The 24153-nt window shown below is 44.8% G+C and overlaps 1 protein-coding gene and 1 non-coding gene across 2 annotated transcripts in view; one reads left to right on the top strand and one right to left on the bottom strand.

Annotated features, from left to right (window-relative positions):
* LOC119456938 (thrombospondin type-1 domain-containing protein 7A-like) overlaps nucleotides 1–24153 on the top strand; it is a 197922-nt gene that overhangs the window by 78260 nt on the left and 95509 nt on the right. The window lies entirely within an intron of this gene.
* Trnat-cgu (transfer RNA threonine (anticodon CGU)) lies at nucleotides 19353–19425 on the bottom strand. The gene has a single exon. It is a non-coding gene; the product is annotated as a tRNA-Thr (tRNA).

Genomic DNA, 24153 nt, shown 5'->3' with positions numbered 1-24153 from the left:
TTTTACATTATTTCTTGAGTACTTTGTCCTTTACGAAGGCTTATGTCGCGCTTTTACATAAGGTGTCTTGGTAAGAGCGTCCACATAGGAGTAACAGTGGGGTAATTTATATAATACATACGTCCTGTACTATTTTAGCATTTTTTTGTTTGTTCTTTTTTTTGCGGAAATTTTCGGCAACTGATAGACGCGGCTTCATTTGTAGATAAACGGCATTTGGAAATTTAGGCTATGTAGTCATTTTATCGTGGTTTAATCTTTTTGAGCCCTCCAATATGAATAAACTGATTTACGACGATAGAACAGACACCACAAGTCAGGAAATTCCCGGGGCGATGAGATCGCCAAAGTTGTATTTATGAAATAATAGTCTTTTAAAGAAATCCCGCTTTATGATAAAGTAATCGGCACTTGGGTGACCACACGCGCCTTCTCGACATTGCAAAAAGTAGATGGATTTGCAAATCATAAGCAATGACTAGTTTCGTTAATCGCTTTCCGCCATCTTACGCGTAAATTGTACGAGAGGTTTACCACAACAAAGGCCACGTAGCTGAGATAAGATAATTAGTTGATCTATAGTTAAAACAAATGATCTGTAAGTTTTTATTTCTAATGATGGCAGTAAAATACTGAGAACGAGTAAAAACAATAACAGGTGCGATGCTATGAATTTTTCTGTTCGGAGGACAGGTAATAATTAGTGCGCCAAAAGGTTTAAAAACGTTACCATTGGCATCCGCAATAGTAAGCGTTGTTCATGATGAATTTTAACGCTACGCAGCCCTCTTGTGAACTGCTGTTTCGTTCTTCTGCACTACGGGTAATGTACACTTGCCGCCTGTTGAAGGCAACAAAATGTCGTAATTGTATTTTTTAATTCAAAATTTCGCATAGGAATTCTTTACTTGCCAACGCTAGCGACTTCATCGTATGCGTTTCGCTCACTCGAAATCGTGGACGTTGTGCGGTACGGAACGAGGTCGCGTGTTTGCTTTCCTACATTGTGACGGCCGCATTGGAAGGCAGCGGGAATTTAAAAAAAAAATGCTCGTGTACCGAGCATTAGGTGCAATTTGAAGCACCGCAGGTGGGCAAAATTAACTCTGAGCCCTCCCACTGCGGTTTTTCTCATTACCATATTGTGCCTTTTGCACGCAAATCTCCGTAATTGAATTTGTAATGCTGAGCTCAAGGTAATCCCCACAACGGTAAGCAAGCGCACAAGAGGCCGGTTGGCATCTGTATAAGTATATTTGTAATATATATATATATATATATATATATATATATATATTATTAGATTAGATGTTTTCTTTTTTGAAAGACTATCCTTCACTTAAACCCCAATTTCGTGAATTATTCATTGTATTTGGTTACTCCTCAATGGTCATTTCAGAGCACTGTTTTATAATTCCTAGTTGATCAAAGTATAAAGATCGAAAATGTGAACTTGATCGCCATTAACCAAAAGCAACTTTTTTCTTTTCTTTTCCATGTATTTGTGACAGTAATTGGTCCTTCGGATTTAATTAGTTCAGATTTGAAGGTGCTACAGAATAATATATATATATATATATATATATATATATATATATATATGGGCCAAGCGTATTTAGAAAGATGAGAAACACAACTTCGCGATTATCTTAGGTTTATTTACCCAACAGTTTCGGGCGGTGGACCGACCTTTTTCAAAGGATACAAGAAATTCTCGCAACATATATATATATATTCTTTCCGTTGGTTTTGGATTTCAATGTCTGTTGAGCTACGCAGCGTTCCCTCAAAAAAACAAAAAACAAACAAACAAACAAACAGGCCTTGACCTTTTATGTCTTCTACATCTTGAGGTTTCGCCTGCAGCTTCTAAAAATGTCATTACGCACGCATTTCAATAAAGGAGACGAACCATTTTAGGAATGGTTAGAAATCTGAGATGGTGCGATTAAATACCGTGCATACAGCGGTTTTTATGCATATATCTGAAGCTCCCTCCCCCTAAAATATGGGCTTTCCGAGTGCGCGAAAAAGCAATAAAGAAAAAAAACGAGAATTTTTATGAGGCTTTTTCAAGTTGATCCTGGACTTGTAAAGGCGTTCGTAAAAAACTCATGAGAGAAAACGAGTTCTTTGATTTAAGTCCGCATGCGTATGTCTCAACTTATTTTTTTCGCAATTTTCGCGTTACGGAAACTTTCGTGCAGACCGGTCATAATTTGTTAGGATTCTTTTTTGGCTTATATTGGCCTCCCTAATAGGCTCACACAAAGCTGCGCGACCCCTGTTGCGGGAATCAAATTTTCTCAAAAAAAAAATTCCTAGAGGGAACTTTGGAGCTAATAGTGTCCCCGGAAATCGCAAGCACGACGCTTCAGCCGGCATTGGCATGATGAGCAGTACCTATAGATTTGCTCTAAACTTGCCCTGCATGGCCTCAAGTGGCTTTCTGGCTTCGCAAAATTGTTGACTTTCAACAAAATATTGAGTTACAAACGCAGCAGTCGGCAGCGATTGCACCTGTGCGCAGATCATTATTGCCTTTCTGTGCTTAGAAAACTACGATCGCTTGAACATGTCGAAAGATAAAGCACAGTTAACATCGCCGTGAGAACGTCTACAGCCATAAATGCGGAGATTAGACAAATCTGTCGTACGTGGATACATACTAGAAGACCTGTGGTCCGCTATGATCACCGTCACCATACCGGCCACTATCGTAAACGGGAGAGCTAGGAACCAGCGAATGAGCTTTAGAATGAACGGCTTAGTTTGTTGGCCTTGTGAGGACTAGCACATTCTCGGACTGCAATAAATATCCGTCCAATTGCCGTGTAGTCCTGCTCTTCCCTCGGTTATGGGACAAAATACACCTACTACCCATAATTTCCATGGTATCCGAAGCCGCATCGCCAACCGAGTTCCTTACAGTAAATTTTGTAGGAATAACCTATGGCCAGAATCGGCCAGAACATGGGACGGATATTGAATGCATAGAATCGGTGGAAAATAATCCTTACGAAATACGGGTGTACGTTACGTCTCGCAGTATTTTAGTAGAAGCGAAAATAGTTTCAGCTTCTGTAGAACAAGCCGAAATCGAGAACGTCGGCTGTGTCAGCGATAGCAACGATGTCACAACGAAATTTTGTGAAAGAAACGCAGTTGCGCTTTGCTTTTTTTGTGCAGAATCGTGTCGTTTGATAGCGTAGTAACTAAATACTGCCCTGATAAGAACCATTCTTTCCAAGCATTCGACCCAACGATACTTATTTATTTCTGTAGCGAAATGCTCAATACGATCTTCTTACCGTTCTCTTTGTTGCCAATATGAAATCCCCTTCGTGGTATTTTAAATGAAAATATGCGCAAACTATAACATATGTACTTGTGTTGCGGCTCTATACCGTCATTGTTCACGTGAATGGACTAGGATAACGCTTGTTGAAGTCGCTGGTTTACAGAAGGTACGTACCTTGCGATGTCTTTTTTTTTCATCTTTTTCTTCCTTTCATCTTTCATCGGTTCGTCTTAGTTCCTGCAAATGTCTCTTATATGCGGGGCATTTTCTATGAAATACTCTCTACGGATGCATGCATCGACAAGCGACATAAAACGCCCTTATGAAGCTATCGCGTGCATGCCAGTGCATTCAGATGCTTGGCGTGTTTCGATTTGGCCACCTCGGCAAGCTGAATCGTTCTAATTAGTAGCGATTGTGAGCCTTCGCAGCGTCTTCTGCACCTCAAAAAGTATAGGTTGCTCTGAAATTTACGGCAATGAAGGCATATAAAGCGCAATAAACAAAGCCGCAAGAACGTCTAAATCCGCAAGCACGAAGATCAGACAAATCCATGTACTTCTGTGGCCTCGTGTAGGCAGTTAGCGTCGGGTCAGCCTGTGGCGCCTCGTCGCCTACGGATTGCGGCTTCAACGTGCATCAGCAGTGCATCGCCCACTGCTTCGCTCGCGATGGCACCACCTGCGACAACTGCTGCGCTAAAAGGCGCAAAAAGGCAACGACGTCGCCGGGCGAATCTCGCTTTGCTCCGGCGAGAGACACGCCAGCGTGAAGCAGAATGCCTTCGCGCGTTCTCGGCACATGGTGCGAACTCTGCCACTGGCATTCCTGCAGCTGCGCGCGTCGCAGCTCGACTGGCTGCCGCAGCCACTGCGGAGCCAGACCACAATGCTCGCCACTCGCCAGCAGGACGGCACTCGCCAACAGGACACCGCGCGCTAAGCAAACTTTCAACATGGTCGCCGTCCCGCAAATTGTGCGCCTTTCCCTGCAGCGGACCGTGAGCTCACGAAGCAAGCATGCAACAGCTTCTGTGAAGACACGTTTCACTTTCGTGTTCTACCGATTCCTATGAAGGAGGGACCAACCATTTTTCTTTTTGAATGTGTGCTTACTTTCTGCGCAACTCGGAAAGATGGTGAGCTAGTAAAAGGGCGATGGCAGACGTGGTGTTTCCAATTAGTGCCACGCGCTGTGGCGGTAAACTGCAGCGCGCTGCGTTCTTCGGAAGATAAATTCGTTGTGCGCGGAGTTTCTCCCACGAGAAAGACCTCTTCGCCATTCTGCTCTGATCGGGCGAACGCCGCCAAGTGGCGTGCTGACCACGCACTCCAGAGCCGTCCGAACCACCAACGCGCGCAACGATGGATGATTAATGTTGGGCGAAGCGCCCGCTGGCACCGAAGTTGAACGCGGGAAGAGGACTTTTTCGGTTAAACGTGATTATATTCCGCGCTTTGTATAAGTGACAACGTTACGGTCGAAAGTGGAATGACCTATTTCGAGAACTCAAATGGACGATGCCGCTCTACTTGAACACTGCGGAAAGCCTATGCAGAGAACGGCTAGGATTTTCAAGTTGGTTGATTGGTAAATTCTACAGGGAAGCGAGTGCTACTGGAAGGAGGAGAACACACCCAGGTGAGCGCTAAGATAAAACAAACTTTGTTCACATACTATACATCAAACTAGTTGTCTTGTATAGTTTCGTTTCTCCACTTGCATACGTTTATTACAAAAGCCTTGCTGTTGTTTTTACATTGGGGCCCTACAGCAAGCACTCAGCTGAAATTTACTTCTTCTCGTGTCTTCTTGTCTGTGTCACGAAAGTGTTGCACACCATGTACGAGTATGCGGCAATTTTTATTGTTCAATCAGCTTACTTGCTACTCATATAGCAATGCTTGTATGCATATCCCATTTCTACAATGGCGCCTTTTCACGTGGAAAGACGCTTACAGCGAAGTGTGAGCGCCTTCACAACGCAGCGCTTTCCTCGCGTGTATTATCTACGTGCTGTTTTTATAGCGATCGCAATTATATGGACACTCCAGGCGCATTTCTGCCGCCGGCGTCGCCGTCGCCGTGAGGTTTCGTATAAAGCCCAGGAAGATAAAATCATCGCCGTGCGCCGTATGCTGAATGTGCGAGGGAAAACGTGCTAGGGGGAGCCGGCAGTCGCTCCTCAATCTTGTGTACGCAAGGGGGGAAAGCGAGAAGGAAGCGCGCCGTCTTCCGTCGCGCGCAAAGCTTCGGGGGCAGGGCATAGGGAGGGGGGGGGGGGGGGGGCGCTTCCGCGCGTGTAACTATGCTTGTTAGATGAGTTCGTATGCTGATGTCTACAACTTTATTCGGCTGATAAAACTACTCTCCTTGCTTTGTAAAGCTGTCCAATAATTTGCTATCACAATCAACGCTTCGCTTTTCGTACGAAACTGCGACTATCTTTTATTCGTAAAGTACATCTACAAGAAAGACATAATTAATTCTAGTGTCACCTCGGAGTTAAAAAATGTAGCAAGCAGACACAGTAAAAATGACAAACACTCATATTGCAGTAGCAGATCTAAACTTCAGGCACTCTCTTGTAACTTGGAGCAGTTCTGATGAAAGCAATACAGTGAACTGGTTCGTCCGGTACACGACACTTCCTAAGTTAAGAAACGTGGTAGTTCCATTTGGATACATGACGACAGCATTCGAATTCATTGCGTAGACTCTCTTTTTTTTCTTTTTTTTGTTTACCTTGAAGTGCTTCACAAGAAGCTACACTGTAATTTTAACTGATAATGGTGATTTTTTAACAGTTAAATATATTTTACTAATACCGCAGTTATATTTTAATTTCTTTACTTTAGAATAAAGAAGTGTATGTGTTCCTCAGACCCAACAAAATTCTCTAGGCAAATATTATAAAGCGCCTTTTAAAGGAGCTTTTTTTTTTTGTCAGCCGCTTCCTTACCAACTTATAAAAATACTTCCTTGATCACGTGGCGTTGGTGTACGTTCACAGCAGCACATCCACGCATGTGAACAGAAAGTCAATTTCTCCAATTGGTTCCGATCAAGGCATTCATTGTTTCCTATAAACACATAAGTATATGTTTAACATTGCGTGGCGGTTCATCGCCTTCACTCTTCAACCTGTATGGCGGCGTCATTTCGTTGGATTTGGAAATGCACCACGAATTCAGTTTTCGTCGTCGATGATGATGCAGCGGTACATTCACATAAAGCATCATTGGTTTTCTTGAAAACTGCTTGGAACAAAATAGTTAAACGCTTGGCATATAGTACCATTCGTATGGAGATTTTGTTACGCCAGTATATTTTAGCTCATTTTTTCTGGCTCAGTTTTGCAAGGAATGAAAGCCGATATTCATGAGGGTTGACACTGCTTCTGAGGAGGACGCACATACAAATGCGCAATCTTTTTTTTTTCCTATAGTGAAACACCACATAGCACTCCCGTCATTCACTTTGATAGATTATTCTCGGGGCCGAAACGCCATTTAGAACCATGCTAAGAAACCATTAAGCGACAGAGCCTATATGGAGCGATAAATGTTCGACGAAGGTCAAGACAGGAAGCATGATAAATAATTGAAAGTTGCCTATCTGCATTTGCTGATCGTCGGACTCAAGGGCAAGTGTAGAGGCAGTGCAGTGAGATCGATTCACTGCCGAACAATACATAGGGCCAGTTTCTTTTCGAAAACATAAATGCATGAGTGTCTGATTATTTGCTCTGCACTAGGTAGAGCTTCCACATCGTCAGCTAGAATATTAAAAAATAATAATAGAACAATTTAGAGGCTTCGATAACATCTAAGCAGGCGTTTTTAAGGAATGTAGGCGACAAAAAGGCGGAACCATGTCCTACCGTCTCAAGCATTGATTATCAATTAAACGTTAGCTCGCTGCTATTTTCTGCCCAGTCGGCAACGACCAAAAACTTCAATAAATAGGTTTACAGCTTTATATATACTACGTGTTATTATGTGGAAAGTGAAAAAAAAAAAGTAGTCATCATAGACAGAATCGCACGAAAATGGGCCCGTGCACATCCACTATTTCGAAGTACGCAAAACTGCTGAAACAAGTTTCGAAGTGTATAAGTCCGAAAAGAAAGCCGCTGATAAAGCTCAGATTTCAAAAAAAAAAAGTTTGCCGTCGAGTTTCAACAGTTGCTCGGAAGCTGCAGAAGAAATAATGTTTCCATACCGCGTTCGTAGAAACACATTCTAGCGCCAGTACTACTTCTGTAATCGCCTCTTATTCATATGCCGTGCCCCGAAACTAGAAGGCCGTCGGTTTGCTTGGGACACTAATGAAGCACAAAGGAAATGGCAGATGCGGGAAAACTTGTCATTAGAGTACGTTCAGGTGGAAAGAGAGCTGAAAACTCAAGGGTGAAGGCGAGCCAAATTGGCTGAACTTTGAAGTACCTAGTTCTTAGGTCTCTTGGCTAATTACCAGCCAGATGCTGGCAGACGCAAAGCAAAGAGAAGCAGAACAATGATCGTGCAAAAAAAAGGCTCTTTCCGAGTGCATTAGGTAACGTCAGGAAACGTGCGAGCACCGGTGGGCCACTCTTAAACTATGCAAAAAAAAAAAAACAATGGAAATTCTCGTGCTTGATAAACCTGGCCTCTGCAGCACGAGTCTCAGTTAGTTGGGCCGTGGATGTAGAAAACAAAGCGAAAACGCAAATGCAGCAAACGTCGGCAATCTTTTTTTTTTTTTTTTTTACTGGAATGCTTCATTAGGGCGTCAGGCGGATGGCCTGGTTAGAATGTAGACGGTAGCAAATTGGAATGCGCCTAGCGCAGGCGCATTCCAACTGTAGACGACTTTCGCACAATGTTGGAATGCCGGAGTAAAAATTGTTGCCCTGAGGCTGCTATCTGAATTTAGACATCCCCGAGGCCCCGTGAGTGGTCGTTAGAGCATGCCGTTCACTGTGAAAAGAACTTTGGACTCTCTCTTCACGCAGTTTCAATTCATAACAAAGCAAAGTTGGATCCTGGTTTACTGTAGTCACTTTGGTGGCAGTGCACAAAAAAAGCAAAAAAAAAGAAAAAAAAGAAAGATAAATGTTCAGCTTAGGTGTTGAAAAAAAAATGGCACAGTTTCACCCGAAAGGCGAAGCATCAATTGCGATAGGAACTTAGTAGAGTAAGTATAGAGTAAGTAAGTAAGTAAGTAAGTAAGTATAGAGTACGTAGAGTAGAGTAAGTATACGGAGTAAGTATAGTAGTTCTATCAGCTGCATAAACTTGGACATGCAACAGCACCAGCAACGCTCGAAACTGTTGTCGACTCCGTCGCCGTTTTGCCCGCGTTCGCACCGAACGCGCGCCGCGTTGGTGACTGTTGCCAGGGCCTCTATATGGGCGGCTCAGAGGGTTTCGACGAGATCAGAACGGGAAACTCGTCGAGCAGCGTCGGAAGTCTTTACCACCTTCTCGCCTCGCAACGTTTTATTGCGATAGCAATTTTATGGACACTCCAAAGCAGATTCCTGCCGTCGGCGTCGCCGTTGCCGTCGCCGTCGCCGTGAGGTTCCGTATGACGTCAATGGAGATGAAATCGTCGCCGCGCGCCGCCGAACGCTGTATCTGCGAGTGAAAGGGTGTGAGGGACGCGCGCTTTCACGGGGAGTAAACCCACGGCGGAGAACAAACGCGCGTTCTGCGCCGTGCTCCCTTAAGGGCTGGGGAAGTAGGCGTCTCTTTCATACTTTACAATCACCATATATGTAGAGCAAACGCGCCTTCTTCCGACGCGCGAAAGGCTGTGTGGGGGAGGGGGAGGGAACGGAGGCGACGTTTAGCTGCGGCACCAAGTGCCTATTTATATCAAACTCCGGTAACAGTCACCAACGCCACACGCATTTTGTGCGAACGCGGGCAAAACGCCGACGGCGTCGACAACAGTTCTGCGTGTTGCCGGTGCTGCTGCATGTCCAAGTTTATACAGCTGGTAAAGCTACTATCATTACTCCGTATAGCTCTCTACAAATTTCTATCGCATTCATTGCTTCGCCCTTAGGGCGAAACTGTGACATTTTTTTATATAAATACGCATTTGGTGCCGCAGCTAAACGTCGCCTCCCCTCCCTCCCTCCCTCCCGTCCCCCCACGGTCTTTCGCGCGACGGAAGAAGTCCCGTTTGCTCTCTATATATATGGTGATTGTAAAGAAGGAAAGAGACGCTTAATTCTGCAGCCCTTCAGGGAGCACGGCGCAGAACGCTCGTTTGTTCGCCGCCGTGCGTTCGCTCCCCGTGAAAACGCATATCCTTCGCGCTCTTTCACTCGCACATACAGCGTCCGGCGCGCGGCGATGATTTCATCGCCGTTGACGTCATACGGAACCTCACGGCAACGGCGACGCCGACGGCAGAAATCCTGTTTGAGTGTTCATATAATTGCTGTCGCAATAAGAGGAGAGGGAAGAATCAGCTTCAAAAAGAAAAAAAGAACATTTTTGAACAAGAAAAAGAACACAGTTTGCAGACCTTTACGCGCACAAGAGTGAAGATAAAGTAGCGGCAAGGTGTCGCTTTTTTTTTTTTTTTTTTTTGTAGTGACCACGGAAGAAAAAGTAAGGCCTCGCAGGTGCTCTGCTGCCTCAAGTTGAGTTTCGCTGCTCACTCGCTTAAACTTCCTTCCCTTTCTATTGATCTTTAGCACGTAGTGCGACCACATGCAACGACAACTGCTTGAGGGAATGCTAAATTCAAGCCCCGCGTAATTCCTTCTCCCCCCGCCCTCTTCCCCCCATCCTAACGATGGCACCGGGCTATGCGATCTCGCTTTTTCTGTCTGACCGATTGAGTCAGCATTCGGAAGCCATCGCTACGTGATTTTCAAAGTGGCAAACAGTGCCTTGAATACGACATAGAATCTTCAATTTAGATGTCGAGTTCCTGCACGCCTTGATAGTTATTACAGTTTCGCGGGCTTTTTAAAGCGCTCTCGAAAGGAAGCCGGTCATTTCAAGCAGTTGTGGACACCATTGAGAAAAGCGGCAACAATTTCCTTTTAAAGTTTTGGACTTGTAATGTTTGCACTCGCCGGGCCTTGACTAAACGAAGCAACACACTTTTTGAAGAACGAGGTGTTTTCCGTGCTTACGGCTGAGCATCTGTCAAGATCTGTAGACAGTCTTGGGCTGAAGGAGACACTATTTTGTTCCTGACCTCTTTTTCTCTGATTGAGAAGAAACGTATGACGCCGCATTTCCTAATAAAATGAAGTTTTGTTGGAATAAATCGAAGCGTTTTATGCCCCAGAGCAGCAATATGGCTATGAGAGTCACCGTATTCGGTGGCTCCGGTGTAATTTGGAGCACTCGGGTTTCTTTAAGACGCTCCCAAAGCTCGGCACGCGAGCGTTTTTCAAATCCGCACTCCTCGAAATGCGGCCCAGCAGCGACCGCGAAGCGCACCCGCCAGCTGAGGTGGGCACTAATCCGCTGAGGTGGGCATTTCACGAGAATAGACGGTGACGCAGCAATGAGCAAGCCACCTTGGAGCAGCGGCTTGCGTAATACCGAAATGTTTTCGTTTCTCTACTCCGAAGTTTTAAAGATGTGAATATGGGACAAACAACACTCGGAGTGTCAGCTAGTGCGTTTAAAAGAACATGCGTTACGTATACGTTAAGGCTAGTGGTGGCCTCTTCTTGAGGGATATTTTTCTCTCGTCGAGAAAAAAAAAGAACGCATTTTTGCGCATTTGTTGAAATGAGCGAGAGTCACCTTTATTCTATATGCTGTGCACATTATACACAATTTGGGTTCATAAACTGCGGTCCTCCTTGTTACGTGGTATGAGTTGCCGCCGTAGGCTCGATTGCTCACTTCACTTATATTTTCATTTTCGCGTGTCCTAACGTCGAGAACTCTTGAAACAGATGCTCGTGGAAATGTCCAAACGAGCTCCCAGCTCTCGTTTGGCTGATGCGTTTGACGTCAACGTGACTGCTCCGTTGCAACTCGCATAAGCGACTTGTCAGCACAATGAGGCATCTGGTCAACAAAAAGCCTGCGCACAACTTTGTGCGAGATCGCGCTGTAAACTAGCTATTATATTGAGGACGAAAGCCCTTTGTTTGATTCCGCAACCGAGAGACTGTTGCAGTAAACTTTGCGGAAATGCGTCCACCTGCTTTTTCTCATCCCCGTTTATTTCCGATGCCTTGGCTAGCGCACGAAAATCAGTGCGGAAATAAAAGTGACGGTGACCATTACTGAGCATGCATAATCTAGAATGTACGTCATTTGATTTCACCCTCACAAGCCGCTTGCGCGCCGGGAGTCCCGCTCTTATCAGCGAGTTTTGTATAAGCGTTAAAGAAACGGAATGTGAGGCGAGGAGCCCAAACCTATTGCCGCCTCACGTCTCGTCGGACAAGACGCTCACTTTAACCTGATTCTATTTCCTGTGCTATGCCACTTCTCCTTTTCTTCTTCTCCTCTTCTTCTTCTTCTAAGCATTCGCAGGTGCACGAAGAATGCTCGAGCATGGTCTTTTTCCTCGCGTACTTTCAATAGTTGGGGTAATACAGCTTGTGTTGCATACCAGACGAACCAGTGCAAGAGAAATGGTGGTGAACGTCACGCAAGGCGAAGCGAGGCCAAATTTCGCTAACTCTGGGCGAAGCTTAGGTGAGGACATGTTTAGATGAAAAGAAAAGAAACTAGCCTGTACCGAATGCCTGCCTCGTCTGGCGTACGCAAGAGCAGCAGTTAGCGCTGCTTACGAAGTTTCGTGCAGTCTGGGCGCCGTTTCTTCCTCTTTTCGCCGCTGCAGTTGTCCCGCGTAAGGAACGTTCTAGCAAAATGTAGCAGTGGGGATACGGGGTCACGGCAGGCCGAGGAAATGAGGGAAGTCGGGCATCGCTAAAAGGATACGGGAACATCGTTATTATGCGCCGCGTAATCAGTCCGTATGATTAGCTTCTCTTACACTTTCCCTTAGATTTGCGTCGCATGACTAGATACGGAAGTGCCGAACTATACATGCGTGCACTGAAAGTGCGGGTGCAGAACGCACGTAAAGAGTAAAGTGACACGAGCGCGAACCGGAACTAAGACTACAAATAAATAGAAAACGTAAGGCGTCTTCTATGGTTGCGGTTTGTTGCCCCCGCATTACCGTAAACACAAAGCAAACATCCACAGGGAGCGAGCTACAGCGGTAATTACCACGCCAAGTATATTGGCCCCCTTTCTCTCAAGCGCATGCTATGCTCGTATTTCTCCCGATTACCTTTAACCGTGCTTCTTTACGGCCTGGGTTTTCTTTGTGTGCAGTAGGAGCCATGACGTGCATGTGTTTCGCCTGCATTGCGTGGTAATTTGCGAACGAGCTGAAACAAGGTCTGTAGTTCCTTCTTCGCTGTTTTCTTGATATGTTACTTGCACACGCTTAAGCTCCCGAAGCCTACGAGACCAACAAAAAAGCAACACTCGGGAAGAGAAAATGCGCGTTCTTTGCCGGAAGTAAATCTTCGTTCCCCGAGACAAATTTTCTGGGCAGGGCTGGTCAGTTCGAATTTCTCTATTTATTCCGGATCTGAAGGTAATGGAAAATTTGTTTTTTTTTTCTTTTACGCAAGCTGGCGAAGTGCCTAACAGTGTCTATCTACGGATGCGGGATTACCGGCATTCTGAAGTCGGCAAATCACCAGGTTGTCTTACGCCCTTGTTCGGCAATGAGGTGTGTCTGCTGTAGTCTGATTTCTTCCACGTCCAATTTCTTCCGCGTTATTTTCAACCTATTCAAGGAACGATGTGTTATTCTATCCGAGCGAGAAAAGAAGTTTATTGAAACTTTTCTGGATTCGTTCTAAAAACATATTGCCATAGTTTACCGTACCACTCCTGTGAAATCGCTAAAAATTCCACAAATATGTCATGTTTAGATTTTCAATTACAAGGAATGTGAAACCAGTTCTGCAGAAATTCAGGAAGAGTGTGGGCGGGAAGTTTCGTGACAAGAAGTTTCATAGAAATAAATTTTTGCCTTTCTAATAACAAGGAATATACGTTTAGCTATTGGAAAGAATGACAGCACATTATATATAGGACGGCCCCCACAGTCTATCCTGTCTTTCCCTGCTTTCAGTATTCGTTATTTCGCGAGTACGTCATTCGTGTAGATTCTTCTTACATACTGAATACGATCCTGTTTCTTTACCGCCGCAGCGAAGTTAACACGGCTAAACAAGCGACGTTAAAAGGATGACACAGCAGATATAGAAACTAGAGCCTCTGTAAAATGGACGCCAAAAGATGCGTCGTCGGTATTCATCAGACAATGAGGGGGAAAAAAACTGCGTAGCTTGCACTGGAGGCGCAATGCTAAAGAGACAGCGGAGCTGATGGGCACCTAGCTAGTCCTGGCTTTTGGACTAGGCTAAGCACTACCAAATCATCCCCAGAATTTTCCGGAATTCATTGAGTAGTGATCAATTACCGCTTAGCTATTGATTAGCTCTTCATTGACTATCGCAAGGTATTGCCCACGTATTTGGGCTAAGCTCAGCACTACCAAGCCAACCCTGGTATTTCCCGGAATTTATTGATTATTTGTCGATTATCGATTAGCTATTGATTGGCTATCGATTGGCTATCGCAAGATATTTGGGCTAGGCTAAGCACTATCAAATCATCCCCAGCATTTTTTGAAATTTATTGATCATTGATTGATTATTGATTAGCTATTGATTGGCTATCGATGACTGATAAAGCTCAAGTAGCCCCAACCATGCTTAGCTAGACTTATTCAGGCTCAGCTTCGCTAGTTGACCCCGGTATGGACCATTGCGCTTGGACCCTTTCTGCACTGCCGCCAGGATCGGCCCACATTTTCTATTTACGCGTCACGGACTTCCGGCCGGCTTAAACAGCTTCACTGTTAAAAAAAAATTCACCGCATATCCACGAAGTGAATGATGATGAGTGGGCGAAGCACCGGGGGATCATTCGGGCCAAACGCCGGAAGCGTTCTCTGGAAGCCGGAACCGGAAGTGGAACCGGAAGCCGGAGCTTGGCGCACAAATACTGTACATATACATAGATATATATATATATATATATATATATATATATATATATATATATATATATATATATATATATGCATATGTATATGTACGCCAAGCTCCGGCTTCCTGTTCCGGCTCCGCTTCCTGTATATATATATATATATATACTGTACATGTGTGCAATACACATGTACATGCTCTGGTAAACACAGTATACATGCAAACCAGAGCTACGGACTACGAGGGGCAAGGCTCGGTCCTAAGGTGCTTCGCCCCTAAGAAGTCACAGGCCTGCGCGGCACGCGCAGCACAGTCACTGCGTGAGTTGGTGCAGCGGCTCAAGAGTCGCTCCAATTTCGGCTCCACGCGCAACGTCAAAGTTTCTTCGCCTCGTTTTGACGAGAACGATCTGAACGGTCCGCCCGGCATCGACGGCGAGCTGCGGCTTGTAATGCTCTCTGTACAGCAGTCTGCTGAGCCCGATGATGCCTGGTTGTAGCCGTGCACGTAGCTCTACGATTCGCTTCTTCAGCAGCGCTTCGTACCTTGCGAGGAGACGCCATAACGTGTACCGAAGAGGTACACAGAATCGTGGCGCACATCTCGCATCCCTTGCCCCGTGGCACGGTACGTTGTTGTTGTTGATGATGATGATGATTGTTTATTGGAATCTTCAAAACGGGCTGGTGACAAATAGTCACCTAGCCTGCTTGAGTTCACCAGGTCCAGTTACATGCAGCATGCAGTTGCTACGAGTATATGCAACTTACATGTCGGGCATGCTGTGTTTGCAGGACCTTAACTAGATGGCGCCACCATACTGGCGGAGGCTCGGGATCGCGTTGATTGAGCATGAGGCTTATAGCGCGTGAAAAAGACAAGGACAAAGGAAGGGGTGACACACACATTGAACGCCTCGTCTGAATCGCATCTCGTCGTCTGCGCCTTTATAGGGCATTTTTAAATGCGAAGCATTTCTTACCGGTGGCTCTGTCCGTCCCTCCCGCGTCCCACACCCCCACAGCGCATGCGCGTCCCCTCCCCCTCTCTCTCCTCTCCTACGCTCCCCCTTTCTCTCCTCTAGGAATCCGGAGCGGCGCGCACGACAGGTGGTGCGACAGCTGCATACTCCGCTGGGTGCGTCACGGTAGTTCCGAAACCATCTCCCGCTCAAGCGAACCATCTCCCCGCTGCTTCGCATCCACACATGGTTCCCTTTAGCGGGAGATTGAGTAATTTTTTCTGCTGCCTGATAGCAAGCGCTTGCGTGGCTCAGTGGAAAAGTATCCGATTCTCGCGCAGCGGACCTGGGTTTGATCCTAGCTGGGACTGGGTACTTTTTTTCGCATTTCCGGCGATAGCGGTAACGGTCACCAGCGGCAGAGGCAGCGGCGGCGGACACCATCGCGAACCGAAACGGCTATTGGAATGAGCCCACAACAGCTTGCGCTGTAAAAGAACCTCCGTACTTGACATGGGGCCTTCACACTTCAAAATTTCAATGGACACCGCTACACGGTGTTCATTAATACTTTTGATACTTGATATCGGAAGATATCTAACCAGCTGTCAGTTTAGCCTCCTCTGCCTTCCTTGAAGCCCAGGGATAGCAGTTGGAAAGTAAACATGTCCTGAATGGAGATTAGTAAAAGGCGATTGGAGGTTTGGTGGCAGAAAATTAGGGAGACCACAAACAACGGCGACATACAAAAACAAAGTTTCCTATAGTGCTTCAGAACTGTTTGAAAGTTCAGAACACGAACTGCTGTGCTAGGGGCCCTCTGTTTAAATCCTGCCATCGGACAATTTCATTTGTTTATTAATTAAAGCCAACGGCTTTCTTAGCGACTTAACCACCACCCTTTCGTATCGGGTATGTTTCCAACTTCTTTCCTGGGCCAAACCCGGAGCTCGTGCACAACCGTTTCTCTAAAATTACATCCTTTTCAGGTTTGAGCTCTCTAATTGTTTCGCACTTTTAATATTTAAGGCTGAGAAGGATTAACATAAAAGGCATACGCTGTCGGTGTTTTGTTTGATGAGAATTGCTTGTGAGCAGCCATTCTCATAATTCTGAGGAATAATTTTGTCAAGAATGTAATAGCTGGTTTGAGCAACTTTAGTGATGGAGTGGTGTGGCAATACAACCCGCATGTAACCCTCGTCCTATAGCATGGCATCGCATATATAACATACATATGCTTCAATATATACGGAACCTCACGGCGACGGCACAATTTCGCTTGGAGGGTCCATGTAATTGCTATCGCAATAATAATAATAATAATAATAATAATAATAATAATAATAATAATAATAATAAATGGGGAGTGTACTTAAATATATAGTGAGCGTTGAGGACTACTACTTGAACTCTTGACCCAGCAACCGTGTGCATATGGAAGCGCACTACGCTGTAGCACAACGCGAAAGACGAAGCACGTAACTGTAATACAACGTAACTGAATCGCACCGAGTCAAATCTACTAACAATGATAATTTCCCACAGTACGGTGAACGCCACCTAATAATGAAGCGTCGCAATAAATAGCAAAGGCGGCGGCATTCGCGTCTGTGTAATAAATCGGCGATGATAGCACATGAGACGTATTTCCGTGACGGAGAGTGAAGTCTTGGTGGAACTTTCGTGTTAAAAAGTGGTCGCAGTTTCACCTGAAAGGCGAAGCATCAATTGCGATAGCAAACTTGTAGAGAGCTATACCTTCGCCACCAGCAGCATCGTTTATCAAAGAAACACCCGCAGCTAAACGTCGCCTCCCTTCCCTCCCCCTACCCCACGGCTTCTCGCGCGTCGGAAGAAGGTGCGTTTGCTCTACATATATGGTGATTGTAAAGGAGAAAAGAGACGAGTTTGTTCTCTGAATGAAGCAAGGTCAATAGCACGCCACCAGCTCTCTTGGTGAAAAGATGAGTTGAGTAACAAGAGAGCAAGGGAGCTAATCCTTCGGCACGGTTTATTCGCGCACCAAACAATATCCGATATGAAGTCCTACACCTGCTTCCTCTTTGTTCCATCGTTTAAACATCTTTTATCTTCGCCACGCAGATAGCTTTCAAACAGGAGCACCGTGCTTATGGAAGCACTCTAGAGCTTCGTTTAGCTACGATAGCTCAGCTGAGCTGAGACGTGCATGTTGCTCTTGACTTGCAGTTTTGGAGCATGAATAAGCAGGCAGAAAATATACCTCCTGGAAGCATAAAAGCTTCACCGAAAGCTCCTGCAATCACTGGTATTTCGCAAGCAATAAACGCACAATCAGTGACTCTGTCACATTTGTTATCGCTGCTTTAGAACTCAGTAAACCGGCTCGTTATATCCATTTGGGAAATAGTTTCTCGGTGGATGTAACATGTAGAGACCACGAAAGCTGCTGTACGACTAATGAGGAAAACCATATTCCGAGCCTAATTGATTGAAGCGAAGAAATTTTCCAATAAGAAAATAAGCGTTCAGTAGGGCATACATCTACAAATCTTTGTAAAAGATATAAGAACAGTAACACATAACGATCATCTCCCGCTTTGGAGGCTCAAGATTGTTGCTTTTCTTACAATAAGCTTGTAGGCTGAAAACTAGAGCTCAACACTGGCAAAGGTAAATGGAGGGTTTTTGTATTTTTGTTTATTTACTGGCTTCATACACTCTGGGATTCTTGAGTGCTCGCCTGTAATAACAATCGAAAAATTTTTTAACAGCCGAGCTGTTTAAGCCGACTGTTAGTCCGTGCAGAGCGAAATGTGGGCCGATCCTGGCGGTAGTGCAGAAAGGCACAAGCGCAATGACACACACATCTGTGAACTAGTGAAGGTGTTTAAGCCTAGCCCAAATACGTGGTCAATACCTTGCGATAGCCAATCGATAGTCAATCAAAAGCTAATCGATAATCGATCAATAGTCAATAAATTCCTGAAAATGCTGGGGATGACTTGGTAGTGCTTAGCCTAGCACAAATACGTGGCCAATACCTCGAGATAGCCAATCGATAGCCAATCAATAGGTAATCGACAATCGATCAATATTCAATAACTTCCGGAAAATGCTGGGGATGACTTAGCTTAGTACTGCTAGGTGCCGATCAGCTCAGCTGTTTCTTTAGCCTTGAGCCTCATTAGCTACGCTAATGTGTTTGGTTAGAAAAAACATCCATGTTTTTTTTTTCTGTAGATCGACTGTGCATTTGTAAAACTATTTCAACAGATGTTGCCACACACATGGAATCCGTTGAACTGCTGAGCAAACTGTTGCTACTCGTCAACTATTCACAAGAACTGTACCTTAAGTGTTTTTTGTATATCCCTATGACTTAAATCACCACGCAGTGTTTCTCTATTTTTATCATGCATTGAAGCACAGGATTATGCATCTTTTTACGTACACTTATTTAGACAGAGAGCAGGGGTAGGGTGGAGTGAGGGGCCGAGTTTACTGCAGAGTAGCATCTTTTGCAAAGTTTAGACGAGCAGCCATCGGATAGTTTGTCTTTACAACAACAAATGTAGTGGAGGTGCCGGAGAAGGAGACTGCATCACTACATTCGACAGTACTTACAGCAGACCTCCGCGTATAGGTCACATTGCCAGATGCAATGCCATTAGCAACAGCATCTGCGATTTACACCAGGTCTTGTGGTCAGAAGTAACCAAATGTACTTTAGAAACGAAAGCAGCTCCCCATGAAAACATGTTTAGGTACTAAAAGCAACAATATTTATTATAGGCACAAAGAACAGAAACACGCATTTATAGGCACTGCAACACCAATGCTAAACCACTTCTTAACCCATATTATAGGCTTATGCGCAAGAAAGGTGGGGCCCTTACGCACGGGAACAAATAGGCATTTACCTATTACCAAGTATAATATTAAGGTAACTTCTAAAATTTCAAAACAATACGGTAAATACATGTGCTTACTAAGTGAATTAAAGAAATGATTAATTAATATAAATGAAAATGGATGAAAGAACAACTTGCCGCAGGTGGGAAACGATCCCACGTCTTCGCATTACGCGTGCGATGCTCTTACCGATTGAGCTACCGCGGCGCCGTTTTCCCATCCAATTTCTGGGGTATTTATGTTTTTACCCTGGGAGTGTTAGCGAGGGCCACCATTCACTTGTTTGTTGGCTTCTTATGCTATGATTATTAAAAATTGGGCTCCTCGGTTCCTTTTCTTCTCGTTCAAAACAAATAAGAAAACATGAAGAAATGATGTAGGAGTGCTGAATTGTTATTCTTCAAGTGCACGTCCTGCAAGACACGCGATATCTTTTTCGTAAGGTAGATGTGTTGCTATGTGGATTAGTTTATCCGTGTGAGTAAACCTAGCTTCCTTGGATAGTTGGGCGGCAGGTTATACTTTGATACGCGCTTTAAGCTGCACCTGTAGGGCTACCGCGTTTCCCCTTCTCCTTATTCCTTTTCAATAAGACATTCGTTTCAGAGCTAAGTTAGATGGAGGAGCTTTTATTTTCTTCTGCATTTGTTTTTATCTTACTTCGATCGGCGCGTGTATATCTCTTACTGAAATATTTTAATCTACCTTCACTAGAAGATTTTTGGTCGTATGGCTTTTTTTCCCTATATACCCTTGTTAATCAGTTTTACGCCTACTGATTTTAGACCCTCCTGCATTGCGACCAACTAATGTCGTACAGATAGGAGCTGTCCCTGCTAGTTTTACTTTAGGACCTGCTTCCATAGCACTCCTCCAGTACCAACGCACTTATGTGTCCCTACGCAGCGATAATAAACTTCAAATTTTAAACTTCAAAACACAAAAGCTCCAAACAACTGCCCCTTCCCCACTCTTTATGCGCTGACAATTGCGCCTATTGCCTGTAACAGGAGTTTGCGTTCTCGTGAGAAGCAGCATAATGAAAATACGAGTGGCCGGAAGCACAGTCTTTAAATATCGATGAAATTTGAACGACCTGCACTTAAAAAAAAAAGAAAATCTATCCACAATTTCGAAATACATACGACGCTACTATGTGCTTTTGTCCCAATATTATGTATATTTATCTCTTCTTACATTCAGCCCTGGGATTACAGATAGATGTAAGACGTAGTCGGCAGAAGCAGTGCTGTGCTTGTCGTTTGCAATGGCCGCAGTGGCGTGTCGTTGATAACGAGGTCCAGTCCGAGCTAAAAAAAAAAAGGAGCCTTCCTCTGCCCGAACGGTAGGCGCTAGCATTAGCATAAGCCGACAGCTCTTCAAAGGTTTGTACGGATTTGCAGGCCGCTTCATTCAAAAGTTTGCTCCAAACACCGTCGCTTGTATCTTCGCTGTGTATAAGGGTACGCCATTGTGATCAGCACCCGGCATATTCTAACGGTTAGCGCGAAAGAAAAAAATAAAATAATAAAAGGCCGGGGACTGGGTTACTGCCTGACTGCAACTTGACGCGAAAGGGAGAATGAGGTGGGAGACGATACGTTCTTGGTATTAAATAGTGAAAGCGATTCGAAAACAATAAAAGGAATGGTAAAAGGGTGAGCGAGTGGCAGAAATTTTTCGCATTCACTACAAGCTCTTCCTGGCGCGCAGTACAATAGCAATGGCAGCGCTTTTTGTGTTTCAACATAATTTTCTGCGCCAGTCCTTTAAACACGAAGTCCATAGTCGACACCCGTTGATCTGATGTAGCCCGTGTATTCAGGGCGGTTCCTCGCAGTGTTATGAAGACATGCGCGTGACGCAAGACGAAAAACACAGAGATGAGGAAGAGCGCTGCGTATTGTTCATCCCAGCAGCATTTCGTCAGTTATAAAAGTTACGACGGTCATTTGCGAACAATTCTGGATGTCTAAATCTGAAACTTAATGAAGCGGGGGTATAAGAATTGCAAGGAGTGGGGAAAGGAAAACAATAATGGTGTTTTGCAATGGTGCATGTGTTTGCTATACACCTCAAGTGCTGATGATTGATGCTTCCTATAATGGTATTCCCTTAGAAACGCGGTGGCGTCAAATAGTCACCTATAGCCTGCTTAAGCTAATCACGTTTTGCTACATCAATTGCAGTCCTGCATATGGTCTATCTGTATTTTATATTCTTTCTCATAATTGAAATCTCTATAACTGTATTGCAATGTTACTATGGATAATAATGACATGGTTACATCTCTCCCGTGCCATTTTTCCACCAATGCTCGAAACATCTCGTGGATGATGGTAGTAAAACTAGTGGCTATAGCGCCTCCAGCAACCACGGGCTGCCCCTGAAATTCCTCGCATATCGACATCACCAAATGCCGTCTTTTAGGTCGACTAAACGCAGTCAACCAGCGCTCTGCTTTAGAGAAAGCTGGCAGTTGGTGTCCAGCTCGAAAAACCTATCCTATTACTCTTTCCTGCAAGCTACTGTTCAGCCATGGTTTAGATTTTAATGAATACGTGGTGTGGCTTAGCGTGGGTTGTGGGTGTAAGCATTCGTTGGTGTCCGCCTTGGCCAATAACGACGTTGGTGTCGAAAAGTTGGACGCAGAATTTCACTCAAACAGCACTCAAACAACACACAAGCAACATTCAAACAGTATAACAGGGCTGAGAAACCACTAATACTGAAATATTCTGTTTTTTTTTTCTCCTCGTCAGATGTAATACTGGGAACCACCGTCATTCACACATTGAGATATACGTTGGAGAGAAAATAACTGAAAATATTCTCGTATAATATATTTAACGCATCAAGAAGGGAAAACTAGGAACAAACAAAATTCTGCCCATTGTAGTAACATTTTTGTACACCTACTTTTCAATAAATTTCCAGGGTCTTCACTTCGGAATTCAAAGTACGAAAAAAAAATGTGTAACAGGAAGTACAGTATTGCTCTGTAAAATTGATTCCGCCTTGCCAAATTTATTGCGCACTATCCGTATTGCTCCGTCTCGCAATTTTATATTTACGCTTTACAGAGATTTCGAATTCTTCAGCGTCACAGTGAAAGACCGTTGCTATAGGTTTGGTTTTCCAAAATGTGCCCCTAATATGTATCTCTGCCAGTATTCATCACTATACTAAAACTTTCACGGTGCATCTAGCGACGTTTAAGTGGCTGTGAAACTATTTTACTAATCCCGATGTCGATGGTTTGATTCTCAGGTGCTGATTCTCGAATGCCTGATTTCGTGATGTTGTGATGTTGTTTTGTTGCGATGTTGATGTCGATTTCTTTCGAGACGCAAGTACTCCTGCGTACAATGATTTTGTTACCTTATAGATCAATTTTACGTGCTTAAAACTAATTCACAGTCCTTCACTGAGGAGGCAGGGCATCGAAGTCAATGAATCCATGAGTGTTTACAAAATGGCAGCGCCTCCAACTATTCCTGAGCTACTGTGGTATCAGAAAACCTTCTTTCCCGCAAAGAAGAGAAGATTGGAGAACTCTACTTTGAACTGTTGGTTTAGGTATTTTTCAGAGGGCACACATGACGCAAATACCAGCCTGAAAAAGTAAACAAACTCCCTGAAGCCTGGTGTTTTTCTTATGCAAATCTTTGCTGTGGAGGCAGGTCTTCTCGCCCTGAAACCAGATGACACGCACTCGGCGCGTCTCTTCGCACTACAATGGTTCTCCTGGCACTCTGATTTCCCTCTAGTTCCACAGGAAATCGGAAGAGAAGGCGGGAGAGAAACTGTCGGGTGAGGAAGGGAGGGGGAGGGGGGGGGTGCTAGGGACGGTATGCCGTGGGCTCGGCCCCAAGCTTGACGCAGAAGCTGCGCTCGAGAGCAAAGTTTGGACAAAATTGTCGCGTATATGCCACGCGTACGCGGCACGCGTGAATAATAAGAGGCACTGGAGCGTGATGAAAGCCCACTCGCTATATTTCTTTCTTTCTTTCATCTCTTTCGCCTCCTTCTGGCTTTACGGATATACATGTATTTTTTATCCTCGGCGCCGTGTCATCTCAGTTAAACGGAAGAAACGCCGAGTTGGATGGGAGAGCAGGAAGAGAAGCCGGCGTTCCGGAAAAAAAGGGCTGTCAGGTCGACGTGCCCGTTGTAGTGAGCGGAGTCGCAGAGAAAGACGTTGGTATGTAAGTAAAGACAACAGCAGAAATAGCAACAGATGACACCAGCAACGACTGCACTCACGATGAAAGTAAGCAATCTTGCATGTTTCCCTTCTCTCTTTCTCTCTCTCTCTCTCTCTCATACTCTCCACCTTCCGCACTACTGCTCACGCTTTCGATTTCCACCCGGGTCGTTTGTTTCAGTCTCAGGCCATCAAGCCCGTAGGAGCTCAGGGTTGTTGGAGTGGTGGAGTTGTGGATCTTTTGTTTTCCTCTGAGGTTGCCTACTTCCTTTCTCTCCCTTTATCTTTTCCTATTGTTGATGTGGAGGACTCCCTGACTTTCCCACGTTTCCATGTTCACTCATTGTTTTGTTTTTTTGTTCACTTGTCCATGAGGTCCCTTGTGTTTCGCGTTGTCCAAGTTTTCTGATTCCCATTTTTAGTCAGGCGTGCTTACGCACGTCCGGCAGGAGGGTTTCAGATAAAATTCCGCGCCTCTGTTTTGCCTCCTTTCTGGCGACTAAAGCTGCCACGCTATACGCGGATGGTTCAACACGTCGGTATACGTATACACGTCGTACATCGTATGCAGTTTGCTAAGTTTGGGGGCTTTATGTCTCTGCGTACTGACGTTTCATTTTGCCGTAATGTGTGCGAAGCGCCGATGATGCCTTAAAGCAAAGCAAGGCAAAACATACAAGATGCCACACGATATCCCCTCACGTAAAGCGAGGGCGGAAACCACAAAA

Source organism: Dermacentor silvarum, chromosome 6 (assembly GCF_013339745.2).
Source record: "Dermacentor silvarum isolate Dsil-2018 chromosome 6, BIME_Dsil_1.4, whole genome shotgun sequence".
Classification (NCBI taxonomy): domain Eukaryota; kingdom Metazoa; phylum Arthropoda; class Arachnida; order Ixodida; family Ixodidae; genus Dermacentor; species Dermacentor silvarum.
Note: the sequence above shows the minus strand (reverse complement) of the source record. Positions and strands in the feature narration are given on the sequence as shown.